This window comes from Muntiacus reevesi, chromosome 7 (assembly GCF_963930625.1).
Source record: "Muntiacus reevesi chromosome 7, mMunRee1.1, whole genome shotgun sequence".
NCBI lineage: Eukaryota > Metazoa > Chordata > Mammalia > Artiodactyla > Cervidae > Muntiacus > Muntiacus reevesi.
The window spans coordinates 98,201,595-98,224,452 of record NC_089255.1 but is presented as its reverse complement, the minus strand read 5'-3'; the positions used below and the strand labels follow the sequence as shown (position 1 = coordinate 98,224,452).

The window sequence follows — 22,858 nt, the reverse complement described above, 5'->3', positions numbered from 1 at the left end:
CTGCCCTATGCAGATTGCGCTCAGCCAGGAGCGCTGTTCTACCTGAAGTCCTCACTCCGGCCCGCGGACCTTTCTTTGACCTTCCTCTGTCCTGTTTTCCCAGGCTTTTCCCTTCCTTGTCTTTTAGCCACCACCATATTGGGCGCCTTTTCCCTATTCTGACTACCTGACAATATGAGTGACTGTAAGGTTTTTACTTTGAAATTACCATGGAAGCATCCTGTTAGAATTACAGTAACCCTTTCATGGATGTGTCAGAATTATAAAACCAAATTACAATTTAACTTTCTCCATAAAATAGGACTGAAATTTTTAAATAACCCTTTGGGCCTTTTAGGAGAACCATAGCTTAGATAACAGCCAATGGAAAATTACAAAACGAGGACTTTCCTGGCGGTCCAGTTGTTAAGACTCCCTGCTTCCAATGCAGGGGGTGCAGTTTGATCCCTGTTTTGGGAACTGAGACCCACATGCCCGCAGTGTGGCCAGAACAAAGAATTACAAAACAAAGCACACAGTTTTTATTACACCTACAGAGTAGGGCGTGTCATTCTGGCCCTTTAAGCTCATTTGACAAAAACAGCAAGGATCTACTTACTAGACCTAACTTTTTAATAAACTTGCTGGGGTTTTTTGCTCATACAAATTGAAATGTAATAACTGATGTACAGATTTTAAATATGGAGGACTCTGCATTTTCAGTACTGATTAAAACTTGTTTAACCTAAACAGATTTATTTAATAACATTTAAAATTATACATTTTTAGTTCTAATTAAATACTATTTATGTAGCAGTTATAAATTAAAAGTATGTTTTATACTACTTGTTTTTCAAGAGAACTAAATTTGAATGCCAGTTCTTTTTGTCCAAGAAGTTTTGTTATAATATACACCGCTATAGTAAAATTTTTGTAGTGAAGGACTTTGTTGTTGTGAAACACACTCTTGGATTCTATATTAGGTGTATCCATTTCTGATCGTTTACTTTTTAGAATATTTCCAAAACAGTCTTAGGTGAATTAGATAAGTACTAAAAGTATGAAAACAAAGGATCCTAGTTGTTTTTTTAAATCATATCTATCTCGTTCAATCACTTTTTTCTTGATCTCTACTATGCTAGATATTGGATAATACAGTGACAGATTAAGGGAAATGGTCTCCACCTTCATGAGCCTGAGGACATAACAATATGTTAGTTATCTTTTATAGGAAAATCATAGTTATAAAGCAGATGAACTTTTGAGGAATTTACTTCAAAGTTTGGTTTTTCAAACTTTTCTTCTTTCTTTAAAATTTTAGTAGCAACTTAAAAAATGTGACGGATGAAATATGTTCATGGTTGTTTTCTCACTAAACCCGACTACAAGTAAAAATAAAGGAGTGAATAGGCATGCACGCAGCAGGGAGAGAGGATCTCTGCAACTGGAGAACCTGATGACCAGCGGTGCTTTCAGAGAAAGGTCCGACTCAAAAGGGGAAACCTTGGAAAAAAAGAAAAACAAACCAAGAACCTGAATTAAGTTCTGTTAGGAGGCCAGAAGGGGGAGTTTTAAACAAAGACCAAGAGGAAGGAGGAGATGCTTCTGTTTTCTTAGCAAGCACTCGGCCAGTGAGAGCCTCGTGACCCAGCCAGTGAAAGGCTGGGCTCGCTGTAGCCCTCAAACTGCCTTTTCCACCAATGAACACAGTCTGTTCTGCACTCTCCCTGAGGATTTTCTTGTGGCTCACGATAGGTATGGATCCCAAATTGCAATTCCTTGTTGATTTCCAATAAACCCTGCTTTGTAGAGGAAGAAAGAAAGGTGGGAGGAGGCGGGAGGAAAACAGCAACCAGCTTCTGGGAAGTGGACGGCAGAAACACTAGTCGTCGTCATTTAGCACCCCTGAGGCAGCTGAGTCCTAAGCCATCGACAAGCAGAAGCCCCACAGCAGGCTGATCTGCACCTCTCACCCCAGAAAGGCTCATCACAGGCATGCAGGACACAAGAGGATCTACTGAAAGTCTGTGTTAGATACCTCCCCTCCACGGTTGTACAAGGAAGCCTTGCCCTCCTGACCCCTGTGGAGAACTGCGAAGGCTAAACAGGCAGGCTGTGGACGCGGGGACGAGGGCCACGGGGGAGGGCGAGGACACCGTCGATGCCAGGAGGCGGCTGGAAGACGACGCTCACCGTGGGACTGCCATGGCCTCCGCCGCCCCGCGCTGAGACCAGAGCGGGCAGCGCTCCTCTGAGAGCGGCGGTCTGCAGGCGCTGGGGCCCGGGGCCTGCCGCGGCGTGGCCTGGCCAGGCCTCCCGAGCGACGCTGAGGCTTGCCCGCAGCCTCGGGCACAGAGGCACATTCGCGATGGCACCGCACTCTCTCCTTGTGTTCTGGTTTCGGTGCTTGTCTTGGCTTGCTGTGTCCTGTCATATATTCAGAAACACCCTGAGAAGGGACCTGTTGACTCCAGTAGACCATCAGATGTCCTGGCATGTGAAGGTGGAGGACCCCCTCTCCCCCCATAGAGAGATCTGGTGATCACCCTTTCCTCTCTCCGTGGAACCGTTCGTATATTTACTCATTCACTCCATCAGTATTTGCTGAGAGCCTTCTATCTGCTAGTCTTCAGGCTAGGTTCTGGTGATAAAATGATGAAAGAATCACTGAGTGAATCCTGTGTTTCTGGGCATGTGCTTCTGTGTTTCTGGTCATTTGGCAGATGGCAGAAACAGACTTTGGCCCTTTTTGATAGAAACCAAAGCAAAAGCAAATAAAAATCAAGCATGATCAGAGTTACTAGGCTTTAATACAAATGAGTCAGAGCTGCTAAATCAGCCGTGTCACTTTTTACAAGGGAGGCTGTGGTTTTTGCTGGACATAACAGATTCTCCTCAAGGAAATGAAGGGAATTCTTACTGGATGTCAGTGTTTGAACATTTGGTTGTTTAGGACCAAAAATGAAATAATGGGATTCAGTCTGCAGTGGAGAAGTAATTTATGGATTCTTGCTTATTCACCAAACACATCCTAGCTGCATTTTGTGCAGTTGTGTGTTATTGTCATGTTACTAACCCTTACAGTTCCATCTGTCTTTCCCCTCAGATGACCAGCTTACTCTTGCTCTTGCTGAAGAGGACGATACCACTCTGCTAGGCTTTAGATTTAATTCTCAGGGCTCAAGGAGGAACCTTCTTTTTCTGAGCCCCCTAAACCTCAGTCGAATGAGCCTATTGAAACTGGGCCTAACGTCCTGTGTTCTCCTGATTCCACCTGCGTCTGCTCAGCGGGTTTCCCTGCCTGGACCTTCTACGCCTCAACAATATTCCCATCCAGCGATTTCTGTTTGTTAGCTAGCCTTCCTTTTTGGTGTCGTGTGTCAGCCTGACATGTCGAAGGATCGCCTTCCTTGGAATGAGCTGCTGCTGTGCGTCCCTCTGCCCCCTCCCTGGTCTGCAGCGGCAGCTTTCCTTTGAAGGGTTTCCGCCTCGGCTGCCAGTTCACAGAGGGAGGCTGTGCATCTTTGTCTCTCTGACCCGTCTCCTTTTCTACCTTCTTCTTCCACTTGGACGCGTCCTGTCACCGTTTAAGCCTAGTCTCTCGTGTCTTAAATTTTTTAAAAGGGAGAGGTGACTGGGTGGATGGACTGGGTGGTAAACAGCAAGCAGGCTCAGAAGCCCATATCCCCTTTCGGCGCCTGTCTTGCGTTTTCCTTTGCCAGTGTCTGTAAGAGGCCTGCCTGTCACTCCTTAAGCGACTCCAGCTTGGCTCGCACCTCCCACCAGCTGACTGAACCTGTCCCTGCCATGGCCAGTGCGACCTCCGTTTTGGGTATTGTCGAGTCTTCATCTTACTAGACTGCCTAGTGGTGTGGCGCTGGAGATGGCCTCAGCCTGGCCTCTGCGACTCCGTGCTCCCCGCCTTGCCTTCTCTCTCTCACGCTTCTGCAGGCTTTCTCTCTGATACCTGCAGGGCTCCTCACGTTCAGTCCTAGGTGTTCTGTCTTTATGCTGAGCTCGCTCCCTGTATGCTGGGGCTTCCTCAGAGCCCATGGCCAGCCGCGAGCTCCCTGCCGGGCCCCTCAGAGTTCACGGCCAGCCCTGAGCTCTCTTCCGGGCCCCTCAGAGTCCACAGCCAGCCCTGAGCTCCCTTCCAGGCCCCTCAGAGTCCACGGCCAGCCCTGAGCTCCCTTCCAGGTCCCTCAGAGCCCATGGCCAGCTCTGACCCCTCTTCTGGGTCCCTCAGGGTCCACGGCCAGCCCTGAGCTCTCTCCCGGGCCCCTCAGAGCCCACGGCCAGCCCTGAGCTCTCTCCCGAGCCCCTCAGAGCCCACGGCCAGCCCTGAGCTCTCTCCCGAGCCCCTCAGGGTCCACGGCCAGCCCTGAGCTCTCTCCCGGGCCCCTCAGAGTCCATGGCCAGCTCTGACCCCTCTTCTGGGCCCCTCAGAGCCCACGGCCAGCCCTGAGCTCTCTCCCGGGCCCCTCAGAGCCCATGGCCAGCTCTGACCCCTCTCCTGGGCCCCTCAGAGTCTATGGCTAGCCCTGAGCTCTCTCCCAGGCCCCTCAGAGCCCATGGCCAGCTCTGACCCCTCTTCTGGGCCCCTCAGGGTCCACGGCCAGCCCTGAGCTCTCTCCCGGGCCCCTCAGGGTCCACGGCCAGCCCTGAGCTCTCTCCCGGGCCCCTCAGGGTCCACGGCCAGCCCTGAGCTCCCTTCCGAGCCCCTCAGAGTCCACGGCCAGCCCTGAGCTCTCTTCTGGGCTCCAGCCCTGGACCTGCCGCCAGTGTGTCTCCGCTTGACTGTCTCCTGGATCGTGTAAGCTCAATGTTTCTAAAACTGAATCACCACTCTCCCACCCAATCCCACTTCTCTTAGTTTATCACAGTTTCGTGTATTACAAAGTCTGCTTTCACTGGACCTGGGAAATGTGTTTTTCTATTTGATTTTCAAGAGTTTACTTTGTTTGTTTCACAAGTCTTTTTATTTTTTAATTTTATTTATTTTTGATTGGAAGATAATTGCTTTACAGAATTGTACTGGTTTTGCCATACATCAACACGAGGCAGCCGTAGGTGTTCTCACGTCCCTCCCTCTGGAGCCTCCGTCCCGCCTCCCACCCAGGAATGTACTCTTTAGACATGTTTGAAGTTTCTCCGTGGCGTGCTGCTTGCCTGTCTGTAGCTGTTTTCTGTTGGTTGCTGGCTGCACCGCGTGGCGTGGGGGATCTTAGCTCCCTGACCAGGGAGTGAGCCCGCGCCCTCCGCAGTGGTTGCGCTGAGCCTCAAACGATGCACTGCCGGGGAATCCTTGTGTGTGTATTAATCTAATATTCAGCAAATATGTGGTCAGTGCCTGCCATGTGCCACGTATTGTGCTAGACTCTAGAAGGACAGTCGTGAGCATAGCAAAGTCCTGCCCTCATGAGCCTAGATTTTGGAGGTGTTCATCACTGTGTCATGTAGTTATTTCTAGGTTGCAGGTTGCTAGCTAAATTGTATAGTGGATAAAATTGATTTGTTTTAGAAGCTGTAACAATATTTCATATGATAACAATTTACACATTTGATTCTTTTACTGACATGTTTTCTCAATAGAATTTGATAAATCCCTTGAAATTCTGAAAAGAAAAAAAGATATTTCTAAATATCTGCATCATAATATATGCTTATCATGGGATTTTTTAAGGATGCAGTTCAGCAAACATTTTCCAGTTCTTACAATGAGTCAGTCTGCTAGGGTGAATATATGGTTTTTAACACTGAAGACTTTAAAGGCATTTTCTAAAAACGGCATCTGTTCTTACCTGTTTATAATAATGTCAAGGCAATACATTCATGTGTTATTAATTGCCCTATTCTTAAATATTTTATATGCATTCTATGTTTTCATAATTTAACATTGAGCATTTGAAAGATTCACAACAGATTATTAACATGAATCCTCAGGAAGATAAATAAAACTGGGAAAAAATGACATTCTGACATTTAAAACAGAGGTAGCTAAGTTAATTATAACTCACTACCGTGGTATTTATTAAAAAGTTCTATAGATTTTTTTTCTTTCCAGAAAATAGAAAACTGTAGTCTTTGCCCAGCTCAGGTAATGTTATTCATTAATCAATTCTTTGGACACAGAAGAGGCGTCCTTGGTGTGCTGGAGCGAGCACGCGCCGAGGTTGGAGGACCCTGCTCGGACTCCGCTAGCTGCTCGGTCACGTCGGCCAGTCGTAGCCCCTTCAGTCTTCCTTTCCTCGGCCATAAGATAGTATTTGTCACATGTAAGCTACATGGCTTTCATCTGGACACAGTGAGGTGATGCTCGTGAAAGTACTTTTTAAAGTGTAAATCACGATATAAATACCAGTTTCCACTTAAAGAGGCACCTACGTATTCAGATTTCAGATTGCTGTGAGCAAAATCACAACATACAAATGAGGATCGTACATTATTCCCCCTTAATTTCCGTATTTGTAGGAAAGTTCTAAGTGACCCTTTCTCTGATAAACACCTAGTCAGTTATGTCACTGGCGGAGTTCTGCTGTTACCCCGTGCAGATCTCAGGGTGCCTGGGTGGGGCTCAGGGCTCACAAGGAGCCGCTCTGCGTGGGGGCTCAGACAGGCGGCTCCCCAGGCAGCTGCAGTGTCCCCCCGACGGTCTGCAGCGGCGTCCAGGCGTGGCTCCTCCCCGTCGCACGTGCCCCCGAGGAGCCTGCTGAGTCTCCGTCAGCGAGTCCTGTCAGTCATTTGCCAACCCTGTGACTCTTGGATAATTTTAGTTATTTTAAGGTAAATACTGAGATGGATGTGCTGGGAAAATAGGAGGCCTAGAAACCAGAGTGTTCTTGTGGCCCGAGTGTTTCCTGTACTCAAAACAATAGTACACAGTATTCAGATACGAAAATGTAAGCTTTAGCTTTGTGAAGGTTTTTTACAGGTTTGTAAAGCAAATCTTTGTAAAGGTTTTTTCCATCAGATGTCAGAGCAGGTCCCCTGCCCTCCAACGGAAGAAGGGGGAGGGAGACAGAGATAGCTTTTTCCTCAGGCGTCTGCCTCACACGTCCCTTAATAACTTTTCTTATGGTGGAAATTTATTGGCTCAGGTAAGATTTATTCACAATACTGTCTCTTATCTTAAGGCAGCCTCAGTGCACAGCTTGAGTAGACAGGTTTTATGTAAAATTACATCACAGGGCTAGTGGGGACAACTTTTGAGTTGAGATTCTTTTCAGAGAAACTTCTATTATATGTTCTGTTTGTTCAAACTGTGTTGAAGCATGCTTCCCTGGTGACGCAAATGGTACGGTCTGCCTGCAGTGCAGGAGACCTGGGTCCGATTCCTACTCTTTACTTGAAAACTGTTTAGTCAAATTATTATCCTATATTCAGTTCAGTTCAGTCCGTCAGTCATGTCCAACTCTTTGCAATCCCATGAACCATATTTATTATTTCTGCATTAGTATAGGATATATTAGTCTATATATATACATATATATACATATAAATAAATTATTTTCATCTATTTTCTGAATGTCAGGGACTTTCAAACCCCTAAGGGGAATTTAGCAAAAGATACCCTGGAATATTAACATTGCATAAATGTGATTAATAAATGTTTGTATTTTCCAAATTTCATTTAAAATTTTTTATACTGTACAATATTTCAAATTAATAAAAATGCAGAGGATGATACAGCAGAATCTGTGTACCCACTACTCACATATGCAGTTTTGGACATTTATATCTATATATTTTTTTTCCCACTCACTCAGCAAGAGTGATTGAAGATCTTCTGAGATCCAGGCACTGTTCTATCTAGGTGTTGGAATCCAGCAAATTAACAAAACAGGCAAAAATTTCTCCCTTAGGGAGGCAGATGACAACAGGTAAACAAGTGAAATGTGCGTGGATACGTTAAATCGTGGTGAGTTACAGGAAGACAACTACAGCAGGAGAAATAGGAAGTAGCAGGGTGCGAGGAGCGTGGACTTAAATCGGGTGATCAGGAGAGGCCTCGCTGAGAAGGTGGCAGGTGAGTCCAGGGGGAAGGAGGTGAGAACATGAGCCATATCAATATCGAGGAAAGAGATCTCCAGGTAGGCGGACCAGCCAGTGGTGAGAGCCTGGGGTGGGTATGTGCCTGGGTTGTTTGTGAGCAGAAGGAGGTGGGCGTGGGTGTGTCGAGTGAGTGAGGAGAGTCGTGGGAAAGGAGGACGTGGGGACGGCCATCTGGAGGATGTGACTGCAGGTCGTGCTGGGCACGGGGCCTGTTGTGAGGACTGCAGCTCCTCCCAGTGAAGCGTGTGTCCTGGGAGCTCTGAGGGGAAGATGACATGGCCTGAGTTCTCTAAGGAAGGTGATTCTGATTGCCAGGCTCCATAGTCCTGCGGTGGGACGAGTCCCTAGAAACATGGAGATCAGTTAAGAAGCTGTTGCATTAACCCCAGCAAGGGATGGCTTTGATTTAGACCATAGGGTAGCAGAGTAGGTTGTATGATGTAGTCAGATTTTAGAATCTACTCTTATATTAGTGCTGAGACTTCTTGATGGCCTGGAAGTAGGGTGTGTGGGAGCAGGAGGAATCCAAGGTAGTGCCAGGGCTGTTGGCCAGAATCACTGGAAGGGTGCAGTTGCCATCAACTGATACCCTGATGAGGACTTCCCTGGTGGCTCAGCTGGTAAAGAGTCCACCTGCAACGCAGGAGACTCAGATTCGATTCCTGGGTTGGGAAGATCCCCTGGAGAAGGGAAAGGCTACCCACTCCAGGATTCTGGCCTGGAGAATCCCATGGACTGTATAGTCCATGGGGTCACAAAGAGCTGGACATGACTGAGCGACCTTCACTTTTAATATACCGATGGGGAGGTGTTGGGTGGGTGGAGTGCAGTTGAACCAGCTGAGTCTGAGATGTTTGTTAGACCTACAGAGATGTTTAATAGGCAGGAGGGCATATATGATGGAGAAGGAAATGGCAACCCACTCCAGTATTGCCTGGAGAGTCCCATGGACAGAGGAGCCTGGTGGACTACGGTCCCTGGGGTCGCAAGAGTTAGACACGACTTAGCGACTAAACCATCACCACCACCAGGGCATATGAATCTGGAATTTGGGAGAGAAGTCTCATCTAGAGATATGAATTTGGGATTTGGCAATATATAAGTAGGATTTAAAATCATAAAAAGAATGAGATAGAAAAGACAAAAACAATAAAGGTTTAAACTCTGAGCTGTTGCGACGTTGAGAGAGTCAGAAGAGCAAGAGCAGTGAGCAGAGAAGATGGAGAAGGAGGTTCGAGGAGTTTGGGAAGAAAGCAGGCATGTGTGTTGTCTTAGAAGCTGAGTGAAAAAGTGTTCTAGGGATGAAAGTGACCGGCCAGATCAAATCCTGTTGTTAGATCAAGTGAGACAGAACTCAAGATCGAACACTGGCTCAGTTTAAGCCTCAGGGGAGAGAGCTGGGAGTAGACATATTGTCAGCCACAAATACAGAAAAAAAAAAAGTTTTTTAAAAACTACGTTTAGCAGCACAGGTACAGGCAAAGAGTGGATGGTGGATTGAATTTAACCTTGCTTAGTACCCTCGCTTTGTATAATGTACTATACCTATAAACAGTATATACCATTAGCTAGTGTTTCTAAGGTGTACATAAAGTCATATCGTATTGTGAATTGTTTTTATTAACTTGTTTTTGAAATTTATGCAAGTTGATAAACAAGACTCTGTTTCGTATGTTTTACCCGCTGTGTAGTGTTCTTTCACATGAGTTATCTAGTTATTCATCCGCTCTGCCTCTGAGGCTCGTTTAGGTTTCTGTGTTCTCTAGCACAGTGTTGCAGTGATTTTCTAATGTTCCTGGTTTGTTGGCGTTCTTTAACTATTCTTTTTTTTTTCCGTTTATTTTTGTTAGTTGGAGGCTAATTACTTTACAATATTGTAGTCGTTTTTGCCATACATTGACATGAATCAGCCATGGATTTACATGTGTTCCCCATCCCGATCCCCCCTCCCACCTCCCTCTCCATCCCATCCCTCTGGGTCTTCCCAGTGCACGAGCCCCGAGCACTTGTCTCATGCATCCAACCTGGGCTGCTGATCTCTTTCACCCTAGATAATATACCTGTTTCGATGCTGTTGTCTCAAAACATCCCACCCTCGCCTTCTCCCACAGAGTCCAAAAGTCTGTTCTGTACATCTGTGTCTCTTTTTCTGTATTGCATACAGGGTTATCGTTACCATCTTTCTAAATTCCGTATATATGTGTTAGTATACTGTAATGTTCTTTATCTTTCTGGCTCACCTCACTCTGTATAATGGGCTCCAGTTTCATCCATCTCATTAGAACTGATTCAAATGAATTCTTTTTAACGGCTGAGTAATATTCCATGGCGTATATGTACCGCAGCTTCCTTATCCATTCATCTGCTGATGGGCATCTAGGTTGCTTCCATGTCCTGGCTATTATAAACAGTGCTGCGATGAACACTGGGGTGCACGTGTCTCTTTCAGATCTGGTTTCCTTGGTGTGTATGCCCAGAAGTAGGATTGCTGGGTCATATGGCAGTTCTATTTCCAGTTTTTTAAGAAATCTCCACACTGTTCTCCATAGCGGCTGTACTAGTTTGCATTCCCACCAGCAGTGTAAGAGGGTTCCCTCTTCTCCACACTCTCTCCAGCCTAAAAATATGGAATGCTTCACGAATTGGCATGTCATCCTTGTGCAGGGGCCGTGCTAATCTTCTCTGTATCATTCCAACTTTGGTATATGTGCTGCCTAAGTGAGCACTTCTTTAACTATTCTAACTGCCCATCCTTAATAATTATGTATTTTGTGAATTTCTTTCAAATTTTTTACTTGTCGTCAACTGTGGTTAATGATGTTTTTGCCATTATCATATTTGACATTTTAATATAATCAAATTTACCCATCTCTTAAGATTTACATGCTTTGAATCTTTTAAAAAATATTAAATTGTAGCAAAATACACATAACATAAAAATTACCATCTTACAGAAAGAGAAATATAAATATCATATACTGACACATATATATGGAATCTAAAAAGATGGCACTGATGAATTTATTTTCAGGGCAGCAGTGGAGAAACAGACTTAGAGAACAGACCTGTGGACATGGGAGGATGAGAGATGAACGGAGAGAGTGACGTGGAAATGTACAGCACCCTGTGAAACAGACAGAGTGCGAGCGGGATGTACCACTCAGGGAGCTCAGACAGGCTCTGTGACGGGCTGCAGGCGGGGTGGGAGGGAGGCGGGAGGGGCATGGGTGTGCCTGTGGCCGGTTCTTGTTGGTGTCTGGCAGAACCCCACAGAGTTCTGTAAACAATTATCCTTCAATTAAAAAATTTAAGAAGGATTGCATCTTAACCACTTTGAAGTGTACAGGTCAGTGTGTTAACTGTTCACATTTTATGCAACAGATCCCTAGAACTTTTTCAGCTTGCAAAACTGAGTTCTGTACCCGTTGAGCAACTCCCGTTTCCCCCTCCTCCTAGCCCCTGACAGCCACCGTTTGTCTTTCTCTTTCCATGAGTTTGACTGTTTTAGATGCCTAATAAAAGTGGGACCACACGGTATTTATCTTTTGGGACTAACTTACTTCAGGTAGGGTAATGTCCTTAGTGTTCATCCATGTTGTGGCATGTGACAGAATTTCCTTCCTTGTTAAGACTGAATAACATGTCATTCTGTGTATGTACCATATGTTGTTTATCCATTCATCCTCTGATGGACGCAAGTCGCTTCCACTTACTGGCTGTTGTGAATAACTGCAGTGTACATGGTGTACAGATATCTCACTGAGATCATGCTTTCAGTTCTTCTGCATATATGCCCAGAAGTGCAGTTGCTGGATCTTGCAACAATTCTATTTTGTTTTTTGAGGAACCTGCATACTGTTTTCTGTTGTAGCTGCACCATTTTGCACTCCTATCCGCAGAGCACAAGGGTTCTCACCTATACTTGTTATTTCTGCTTTCTGATCCTGGCCCTCCTCATGTATATGAAGAGATATCTCATTGTAGGTTTAATTTGCATTTCTGTAATGATTAGTGATGTTGAGCATCTTTACATATGCTCTTAGCCATTTGTATATCATCATTGAATGAATGTCCATTGAAGTCCTTTGCCTACTTTTTAATCAGATTTATTTACTTTTTGTTGTTGAGTTATAGGACTTCTTTATATATTCTGGATAGTAACACCCTGTCAGATACATGATTTGCAAACTGTTTCTCCTATTCTGTAGGTTGTCTTTTTTGCTCTGCTTGTTTCCTTGGATGCAGGAGGTTTTCTGTTTTATAAAACCCGTTTGTCTGTTTGCCTTTGCTGCTTGTGCCTTTGGTGTCAGGTCCAGGAAACCACTGCCACATCCAGCATCATGAGGTCTTGCCTCTGTTTTCTTCTGGGAGCTTTATAATTTTAGGTTTTACATTTTGATCTTGAATTCATTTTGAGTTAGTTTTTGCATCTGGATTGAGGGAGGATCCAACTTCATTTTTCTGTGTTTATGAACACCCAGTTTGCCCAGCATCATTTGTTGAAGAGACTGTCCTTTTCCCATAGGCATCCTTGCAAAGATCATTTGACCATGTGCCTAAAGATTTATTTCTGGGCTCTCTCTTCTGTTCCATTGGTCTGTATGTTTGTCTTTATTTAAGTCAAAAATGTTTTGATTGCTGGAATTTTGTAATGTGTTTTGAAATCAAGAAGTGTGAGACCTCCAACTTTGTTCCTTCTTTTTCAAGATTGTTTTGGCTATTAAGGGTCCTTCGAGATTCCATATGAATTTTAAGATTTTTTTTCTGTTTCTGCAAAAATGTTATTGGGATTTTGATGGGGATTATGTTGACTATAATCTGGGTACTGTGGATATTTTGACAATATTGTCTTCCAGTCTGTCAGCATGAAGTGTCTTTCCATTTATTTGTGTCTTTTTACATTTCTTTCATAATATTTTGTAACTTTAATGATCCAAGTCATTTGACCCCTTGGTTAAGTTAATTTCTAAGTATTTTATTATTTTAGATGCTCATTTTAATGAGATCCCCCACCCCCAATTTACTTTTGGAAAATTTCATTATTAGTACATAGAAACATAACTGATTTTTGTATGTTGGCTTGGTACACTGTAACATTGCTGGCTTCTCTTATTCTAATGGGGTTTTTGTGTGTGCAGTCTTTAGGGTTTTTTCCATATAAGATCATATTATCCGGAAGCAGATACAGTTCTGCCTCTTCCTTTCCAGTTTAGGTGTCTTTCTTTTCTTTTTCTTGCTGACTGCTCTGGGCCAGGCTTTCGGCGCTTTGTTGAGTAGAAGTGCTGGGAGAGGCATCCTCGCCTTGTTTCTGATTCGGGAGGGAGGCGTTCGGGTTTGCACCACTGAGCGTGATGTGTGCTGTGGGCTCTTCTTACGTGGCTCTGTTTTGTTGAGGTGGCTTCCTTCTATTCCTAGCTTGTTGTTAGTGGGTTTTTTTTGTTTGTTTGTTTGTTTTTAATCATGAAAGGTTATTGAATTTTGTCAAATACTTTTTCTGTATCAGTTGAGATGATCATGTATTTTTTGTCCTTCCTTCTGTTAATGTGGTGTCTTACATGGATTGATTTTTGAATCTTGAACCACTCTTACATTCTAAGATCTTACTTGATAATGGTGTATAATCCTTTTTATGTGCTGTTGAATTCAGTTTGCTGGCATTTTGTTGAGTTAATATCGGTTGATATCGGTTTCCATCAGAAATATTGGACTATAATTTTCTTTTTTTTGGTAGTATCTTTCTCTGGCTTCGGCATCAAGGTAATGCTTATTTCATAAAATTAGTTTGAAAGTGTTCTTTTCAGTTTTTTTAGGGAAAGTGTGAGGAGGAATACTCTTCTAAAGGTTTTGTAAGAATTGCCCAGTTAGGCTATCTGGTGGGTGGCTGGGCTTTTCTTTGTTGGGAGATTTTTTATTCAGTGTTCTTACTGATTATGGGTCTGTTCAGATTTTCTATATCTTCATAATTCAGTCCTGGTAGATTGTATGTTTCTAGGAATTTATCCATTCTAAATTATTCAATTTTTTGGTGTATGATTTAGTTTCTTATGAGGCCTTCTCTTTAATTTCTGATTTTAGCTGAATCTTCTCTCATTTTTTCTTAATCTGAGTTTGTCAGTTTTGTTGATCTTTTCAGAAAACCAACTCTAAATAAATTCTGTTAATTTTTTGTTGTTCTTCTGTTTCATTTATTTCTGCTTCAATCTTTGTTACTATTTTTTCCTTCTGCTAACTTTTGGTTCAGTTTGTTCTTTTTCTAGTTCCTTTAGGTTTAAAATTAGGCTGCTGATTTCTTTAAATCTTTTAAAATGAAACCTATTCCTGTCTCAGTGCACTAAGATATTGTCTTTTGTTTTCTTTTAAAAATTAGCAAATTGAAATATATAATTTATTAGGTATTAATTTATAAATATTTGTGAGGTGGGGATCTTATTTTTATCTCTTTTTATATAGATAACCCAGTTGACTAAACTATTCATTTAATAGTTAGTTAATCCCTTTCCTACTGATTTGAAATGCAACTTTTGTCATATGCCAAAATCCTGTGCATGCTTGTGAGTCTATTTCTAGGCTGATTAAAATTCCATTTGTCTGCTTGCCTCTCCCTGAGTCAAAACCAAAAAACCTGAAAGACCATAGCTTTATGGTCCATCTTTAATCTGGGAAGGTGAGATCTTTCTTCTCTTACGCTTATCCTGTGTTTCTCTGTTTCTTTTTCCTGACTTCCCTCCTCCCTCACCACGGTCTTCTCCATTCTTGGTCTTTTGTTCCTCCATGTGAATTAAACTTATATATTAATTTGAAGAAAACTGTGACCTTTGGCTATCAGATCTTCCAATATGAATTTGTATAAATATTTGTCTTTTCCCATTTATTTCATTATTTTTCTTTCAATAATATTTTCTGATTTTGTAATAAATTTCCACAGGTATTAGATTTTCTATTTTTTTAAATTAATTTAGTTTAATTGGAGGCTGATTACTTTACAATATTGTAGTGGTTTTTGACAAACATTGACATGAATCAGTCACAGGCGCACATGTATTCCCCATCCAGAACCCCCCGCACACCTCCCCCTGATCCGATCCCTCTGGGTCATCCCAGTGCACCAGCCCTGAGCACCCTGTCTCATGCATTGAACCTGGACCAGCGGTCCACTTCACATATGATAATATACACGTTCAACGCTACCCTCTCAAACCATCCCACCCTCACCTTCTCCCACAGAGTCCAAAAGACTTCTTTACATCTGTATCTCTTTTGCTGTCTCGCGTATAGGGTCATTGTTACCATCTTTCTAAATTCCATATGTATGTGTTACTATACTGTATTGGTGTTTTACTTTCTGTCTTACTTCAGTCTGTATAATGGGCTCCAGTTTCATCCATCTCATTAGAACTGATTCAAATGAATTCTTTTTAACGGCTGAGTAATATTCCATTGTGTATATGTACCACAGCTTCCTTATCCATTCATCTGCTGATGGGCATCTAGGTTGCTTCCATGTCCTGGCTATTATAAACAGTGCTGCGATGAACATTGGGGTGCACGTGTCTCTTTCAGATCTGGTTTTCTCAGTGTGTGTGCCCAGGAGTGGGATTGCTGGGTCATATGGCAGTTCTATTTCTAGTTTTTTAAGAAATCTCCACACTGTTCTCCATAGTGGCTGTGCTAGTTTGTATTCCCACCAACTGTGTAAGAGGGTTCCCTTTTCTCCACACCCTCTCCAGCATTTATTGCTTGTAGACTTTTGGATAGCAGCCATTCTGACTGGCGTGAGGTGGTACCTCATTGTGGTTTTGATTTGCATTTCTCTGATAATGAGTGATGTTGAGCATCTTTTCATGTGTTTGTTAGCCATCTGTATGTCTTCTTTGGAGAAATGTCTGTTTAGTTCTTTGGTCCATTTTTTGATTGAGTCATTTATTTTTTTGGAATTGAGCTGCAGGAGTTGCTTGTATATTTTTGAGATTAATTCTTTGTCAGTTGCTTCGTTTGCTGTTATTTTCTTCCATTCTGAAGGTGTCTTTTCTTTTGGTTTTATTTCCATTACTCTGGGAAGTGGGTCATAGAGGATCCTGCTGTGATTTATGTCAGTGTTTTGCCTATATTTTCCTCTAGGAGTTTTATAGTTTCTCGTCTAAAGTTTAGATCTTTAATCCATTTTGAGTTTATTTTTGTGTATGGTGTTAGAAAGTGTTCTAGTTTCATTCTTTTACAGGTGGTTGAGCAGTTTTCCCAGCACCATTGTTAAAGAGAATGTCTTTTCTTCATTGTATGTTCTTGCCTCCTCTGTCGAAGATAAGGTGTCCATAGGTGTGTGGATTTATCTCCGGGCTTCCTATTCTGTTCCATTGATCTATATTTCTGTCTTTGTGCCAGTACCATACTGTCTTGATGATTGTGGTTTTGTAGTAGAGACTGAAGTCAGGCAGGTTGATTCCTCCAGTTCCATTCTTCTTTCTCAAGATTGCTTTGGCTATTTGAGGTTTTTTGTATTTCTATACAAATTGTGAAATTATTTGTTCCAGTTCTCTGAAGAATTCATTGGTAGCTTGATAGGGATTGCATTGAATCTATAGATTGCTTTGGGTAGTGTACTCATTTTCACTATATTGATTCTTCCAGTCTATGAACATGGTATATTTCTCCATCTATATGTGTCATCTTTGATTTCCTTCATCAGTGTTTTATAGTTTTCTATATATAGGTCTTTTGTTTCTTTAGGTAGATTTATTCCTAAGTATTTTCTTCTTTTCGTTGCAATGTAAATGGAATTGTTTCCTTAATTTCTCTTTCTGTTTTCTCATTGTTAGTATATAAGAATGCAAGGGATTTCTGTGTGTTAATTTTATGTCCTGCAACTTTACTGTATTCACTGATTAGCTTTAGTAATTTTCTGGTGGAGTCTTTAGGGTTTTCTGTGCAGAGGATCATGTCATCTGCAAACAGTGAGGGTTTACTTCTTCTTTTCCGATCTGGATTCATTTTCTTTCTTTTTCTTCTCCGATTGCTGTGGCTAAAACTTCCAAAACTATGTTGAATAGTAGTGGTGAGAGTGGTCACCCTTGTCTTGTTCCTGACTTTAAGGGAAATGCTTTCAATTTTTCACCATTGAGGATAATGTTTGCTGTGGGTTTATCATATATAACTTACTATGTTGACGTATATTCCTTCTATTCCTGCTTTCTGGAGGAATCATAAACGGATGTTGAATTTTTGTCAAAGGCGTCTTTGCATCTATTGAGATAACCATATGATTTTTATCTTTCAATTTGTTAATGTGGTGTATCACATTGATTGATTTGCGGATATTAAAGAATCCTTGCATTCCTGGGATAAAGCTCACTTGGTCATGATGTGTGATCTTTTTAATACGTTGTTGGATTCTGTTTGCTAGACTTTTGTTAAGGATTTTTGCATCTATCTTCATCAGTGATATTGGCCTGTAGTTTTCTTTTTTTGTGGCATCTTTGTCTGGTTTTGGTATTAGGATGATGATGGCCTCATAGAATGAGTTTGGCAGTTTACCTTCCTCTGCAATTTTCTGGAAGAATTTGAGTAGGATAGGTGTTAGCTCTTTAAATTTTGGGGAGAATTCATCTGTGACGCTGTCTGGTCCTGGGCTTTTGTTTGTTGGAAGATTTCTGATTACAGTTTCAATTTCTGTGCTTGTTATGGATCTGTTAATATTTTCTGTTTCTTCCTGGTTCAGTTTTGGAAAGTTATACTTTTCTAAGAATTTGTCCATTTTTCTTCCAAGCTGTCCATTTTATTGGCATATAGTTGCTGATAATAGTCTCTTATGATCCTTTGTATTTGTATGTTGTCTGTTGTGATTTCTCCATTTTCATTTTTAATTTTGTTGATTTGATTCTTGTCCCTTTTTTTCTTGATGAGTCTGGCTAATGGTTTGTCAATTTTATTTATCTTCTCAACGAACCAGCTTTTAGCTTTGTTGATTTTTGCTATGGTCTCCTTTGTTTCTTTTTCATTTATTTGTGCCCTAATTTTTATGATTTCTTCACTTCCACTAATACTGGGGTTCTTCATTTCTTCCTTTTCTAGTTGCTTTAGGTGTAGAGTTAGGTTGTTTATTTGACTTTTCTCGTTTCTTGAGGTAAGCTTGTATTGATATGAATCTTCCCCTTAGCACTGCTTTTACTGAATCCCATTGGTTTTGGGTTGTTATGTTTTCATTTTCATTCTTTTCTATGCAAATTTCGATTTCTTGTTTGATTTCTTCTGTGATTTGTTGTTTATTCAGAAGTGTGCTGTTTAGCCTTCATATGTTTATATTTTTAATAGTTTTTTCCTGTAGTTGACATCTAATCTTACCGATCATAATCTTGTGATCAGAAAAGATGCTTGGAATTATTTCAGTTTTTTTGAGTTTACCAAGGCTAGGTTTATGGCCCAGGATGTGATCTATCCTGGAGAGGGTTCCATGCGCACTTGAGAAAAAGGTGAATTTCTTTGTTTTAGGGTGAAATGTCCTATAGATATCAATTACATCTGACTGGTCCATTGTATCATTTAAAGTTTGTGTTTCCTTGCTGATTTTCTGTTTAGCTGATCTATCCATAGGTGTGAGTGGGGTATTAAAGTCTCCCACTATTACTGTGTTACTGTTAATTTCCCCTTTCATACTTCTTAGCATTTGTCTTACATATTGCAGTACTCCTGTGTTGGGTGCATATATATTTATAATTGTTATATTTTCCTCTTGGATTGACCCTTTGATCATTATGTAGTGTCCTTCTTTGTCTCTTTTCAGGGCGTTTGTTTTAAAGTCTATTTTATCTGATAAGAGTATTGCTACTCCTGCTTTCTTTTGGTCTCCATTTGTGTGAAATATCTTTTTCCAGCCCTTCACTTTCAGTCTGTATGTGTCCCTTGTTTTGTGGTGGGTCTCTTGTAGACAGCATATATAGGGGTCTTTTTTTTGTATCCATTCAGCCAGTTTTTGTCTGTTGGTTAGGGCATTCAACCCATTTACATTTAAGGTAATTACTGATAAGTATGATCCTGTTGCCATTTACTTTGTTGTTTTGGGTTTGAGTTTATAAACCTTTTCTGTGTTTCTGGTCTAGAGAAGATCCTTTAGCATTTGTTGGAGAGCTGGTTCGGTGGTGCTGAATTCTCTCAGCTTTTGGTTGTCTATAAAGCTTTTGATTTCTCCTTCATATTTGAATAAGATCCTTGCTGGGTACAGTAATCTGGGTTGTAAGTTTTTCTCCTTCATCACTTTAAGTATGTCCTGCCATTCCCTTCTGGCCTGAAGAGTTTCTGTTAACAGATCAGCTGTTATCCTTATGGGAATTCCCTTGTGTGTTATTTGTTGTTTTTCCCTTGCTGCTTTTAATATTTGTTCTTTCTGTTTGATCTTCGTTAATTTGATTAATGTGTCTTGGGGTGTTTCACCTTGGGTTTATCCTGTTTTGGACTCTCTGGGTTTCTTGGACTTGGGTGGCTATTTCCTTCCCCATTTTAGGGAAATAAAACTGAATTTTGAAGAACAGCTTTAGATGTATCTTGTAAGTTACAACAGATAGCATTTTTACTATTCATTGTGGTTTTTTCCTTGGGCCATGAATTATTTAGAAATGGATTCTTAAGTTTTCATGTGTATAGGATTTTTGAGTTTTCTTTTTGTAAATGAGTGTTAGTTTTATTGCTTTCTGTTAGGATAAGAAAACATACATGGCTTTATTTCTGTGGTTTTTGAGATTTGTGACCTATCATTTGGTTAATTTCTGTAAATTTGCCTCATAAACCTGTAAAGACTATGTAGTCATTCTCTTAAGTGTTAGATGTCAGATTTTACCTATTTCTGTGAACATCGTGCTTATTTCCCATAGCTTCACCAGTTATTTTCCGGCTTGATCAGTCAGCTGTAAAAGAGAGAGGTTAAAGCGCCGCCACGATCGCGAATTTGTCCACTTCTTCTTGGTACTCTCACCAGTTTCATTTTATGTAATTTAAGTCACTTCAAAAATTTTTGAGTAGAGTGTGTTGGTCTTGGACTAGTGTTACTTCCTAGTGAAATATTCCTTCTATTATTATGTGGTACGTGCATGTGTGCTAAGTCACTTCAGTCGTGTCCGACTCTTTGTGACCCCAGGGACTGTAGCCCGCCAGGCTCCTCTGTCCATGGGATTCTCCAGGCAGGAATCCTGGAGTGGGTTGCCATTCCCTTCTCCAGGGAAGCTTCCTAATCCAGGCATCAAACCCACATCTCTTTTGTCTCCTGCATTGATAGGCATGTTCTTTACCCCTAGTGCCACCAGGGAAGCCCATTATTTTGTAGTGACTCTGCCTAATTTTAATAATTTTTTTAGCCTTAAAGTTAATTTTGCTGCTATCAATAAGGATACTCCAGCTTTCTATTGGTTAGTGCTGGTCCGGTATATCTTTTTCCATCTCTTTACTTTCAATATTTTGTCATCATGTTTCAAGTGTGTCTTTTTTAAATAATATATAACTGAGTTTTGGTTTTGATCCAGAGTTTCTGTCTGTTAAATGGTGACTTAAATCTGCATTATGGGTGCTAATACAGTTTTACTTCTCTCTTCTTGCTGTGTATTTCTGTCATAACTTCTCTTTACTTTTCCCCCTTCTTTCCTGTCTTCTATTTAAATGATTTAGATTTCTTTGTTTCATTTTCCCAGTGGTCTAAGAGTTATATATATTTTATATCTATTCTTTGAGTGGTTATTACCCAGAAAATTCTAACTTTCACGGGAGCACCTTGGAGAGATCTTGGGTTCATTCCAGACTGCCACAACAAAGTCAGCCACATGAACGTTTTGATTCCTAGTGCACATGAAGGTTGTGTCTACATTAAACTGCAGTCTAGTAAGGGTGCTATAAATGCCATTATGTCTGAAAAAAGTACCTATCTTTACTTAAAAATACTTTATTGTTGAAAACGCCAACCACTGCCTACGCCTCCAGTGAATAGTTCTCGTCGCTGGTAGAGGGTGTTGCTTCGGTGTCGATGCTGCTCACAGATCAGCGTGGTGGCGGCTGGGGCTGGGCTCGCTGAGCTCCTTAATGAGACAGCAGTGAAGCTGGTCGTGTCAGCTGGCCTTCCTTTCACAGATGATTTCTGTGTAGTATGCAGTGCTGTTTAGTAGCGTTTTACCCAGAATAAAACTACTTTCAAAACTGAATACCTCTCAGATCCTGCTGCTGCTTTGTAAACTGTTTATGTAACATTCTAAATCTTTTATTGTTATTTCAACAATATTCACAGATCTTCACCAGGAGTAGCTTTCAAGAAACTTTCTTTGCTTCTCTGTAAGAAACAAATCACCACCTGTTAAAATATTATAAAATTGCAGCAGTTTAGTCACATCTTTCCAACAGAAGACTGTTTTGTCTATATTGAAAAGCTGTTGTTTTTGTAGACACCATCATTAATTATCTTAGCTAGATCTTCTGGATAACCTGCTGCAACCTTTGCATCAGCACTTGCTGTTACCTTCTTTCCTTAAACCCCCTGAGCCAGCCTTCACAGGCCCCACTTTTCTCCTGCAGCTTCCTCGTCTCTCTCAGGGCGTTGTAGAATTGAGGAGAGCTAGGGCTTGGCTCTGGATTAGACTTTGGCTTTGAGAGAGTGTTAGGTGTAGCTGGTCTGGTCTATCCCGACCTCTAAAACTTTCTCTGTATCATCAATAAGACTATCTCATTTTCTTATCATTTGTGTGTTCCCTGGAGCAGCACTCTTAATTTCCTTCAAGAACTTTTCCTTTGCATTCACAACTTGGCTAACTATTTCATGCAAGAGGCCTATCTTTTGACCTTCTAAGCTTTTGACATGCCTTCCTCACTGAGCTTAATTATTTCTAGTTTTGATTTAAAGTGAGAGCCTCATGACTTTTCCTTTCACTTGAACCCTTAGAGGACACTGCACAATTACTAACTGGCCTGATTTCATTATTGTTATGTCTCAGGGAATGAGGGGTCTGAGATAAAGGTGAGTAATGGGGGAGCAGCCAGCTGGTGTCAGATCACATATAACATTTATCGATTAAGTTTGCTGTTTTATATGGGCCCAGTTCTTGGCACCCCAAAACAATTACAATAGTAACATCAAAGATCGCTGATCACAGATTAGCATAAGAAATGTAACAATAATGAAAAAGTTGGAAGTATCTCAAGAATGACCAGACTGTGACGCAGAGATGAGAAGTGAGCCAGTTGCTGTTGGAAACACGAGGCCAGGGGCCTGGCTCGGCCCAGGGTACCACAGGCTTCAGTCTGTAAGAAGCCCAGTGCCTCTGAGACACGGGAAAGCAGAGCGCCTGTGTGCCGACCTCACCGAGTCTGAAACGAGCCACGGTGTCTGTGAGGCTCACAACCACTGCAAGAACATTAGAGTGTCGTAGCTTCAGTAATCCATGTCATTTTACATGTTGTTCCTTACCACTAGTCTCTCCTGTGTTACGCTTCCCTGTGCTAATTATTTCCCTAGGTTAACAATTTTTATTGTATAATTATTAGTTTCATTTTATAAATTCAGAACTTGTTTAGATTTTCTCACATTTTTACCCATTGTTTCTGCTTACGGTTGCTTTTTACGTTTTACTATTTTCTTGTGAGTTCAGTTTATTTCTGAAGCCCATCCTTAAAGGTCTTTCTAACAAGCATGACTAAATAGTGAACTCTGTCTTTGTCTTAAAATGCCTTTATTTTGCCCTGCCTATTGAGTGATAATTTAGCTGGATATAAACATACCTAAGAATAGACTAGGTTTTTGCTTTTGGTATCTTTTTATTGTAAAATAAAATACATACCAAAAAAACCAAAACAATAGCTTAGTGAA

At 41.5% G+C, this 22,858-nt stretch overlaps 1 protein-coding gene and 1 non-coding gene across 4 annotated transcripts in view; one reads left to right on the top strand and one right to left on the bottom strand.

The window, feature by feature from the left end:
- The window catches only part of RPS6KA5 (ribosomal protein S6 kinase A5), a 185,730-nt gene that overhangs the window by 108,112 nt on the left and 54,760 nt on the right, over positions 1-22,858 (top strand). The window lies entirely within an intron of this gene.
- On the bottom strand, positions 10,651-10,757 carry LOC136172713 (U6 spliceosomal RNA). The gene has a single exon (XR_010664065.1). It is a non-coding gene; the product is annotated as a U6 spliceosomal RNA (small nuclear RNA).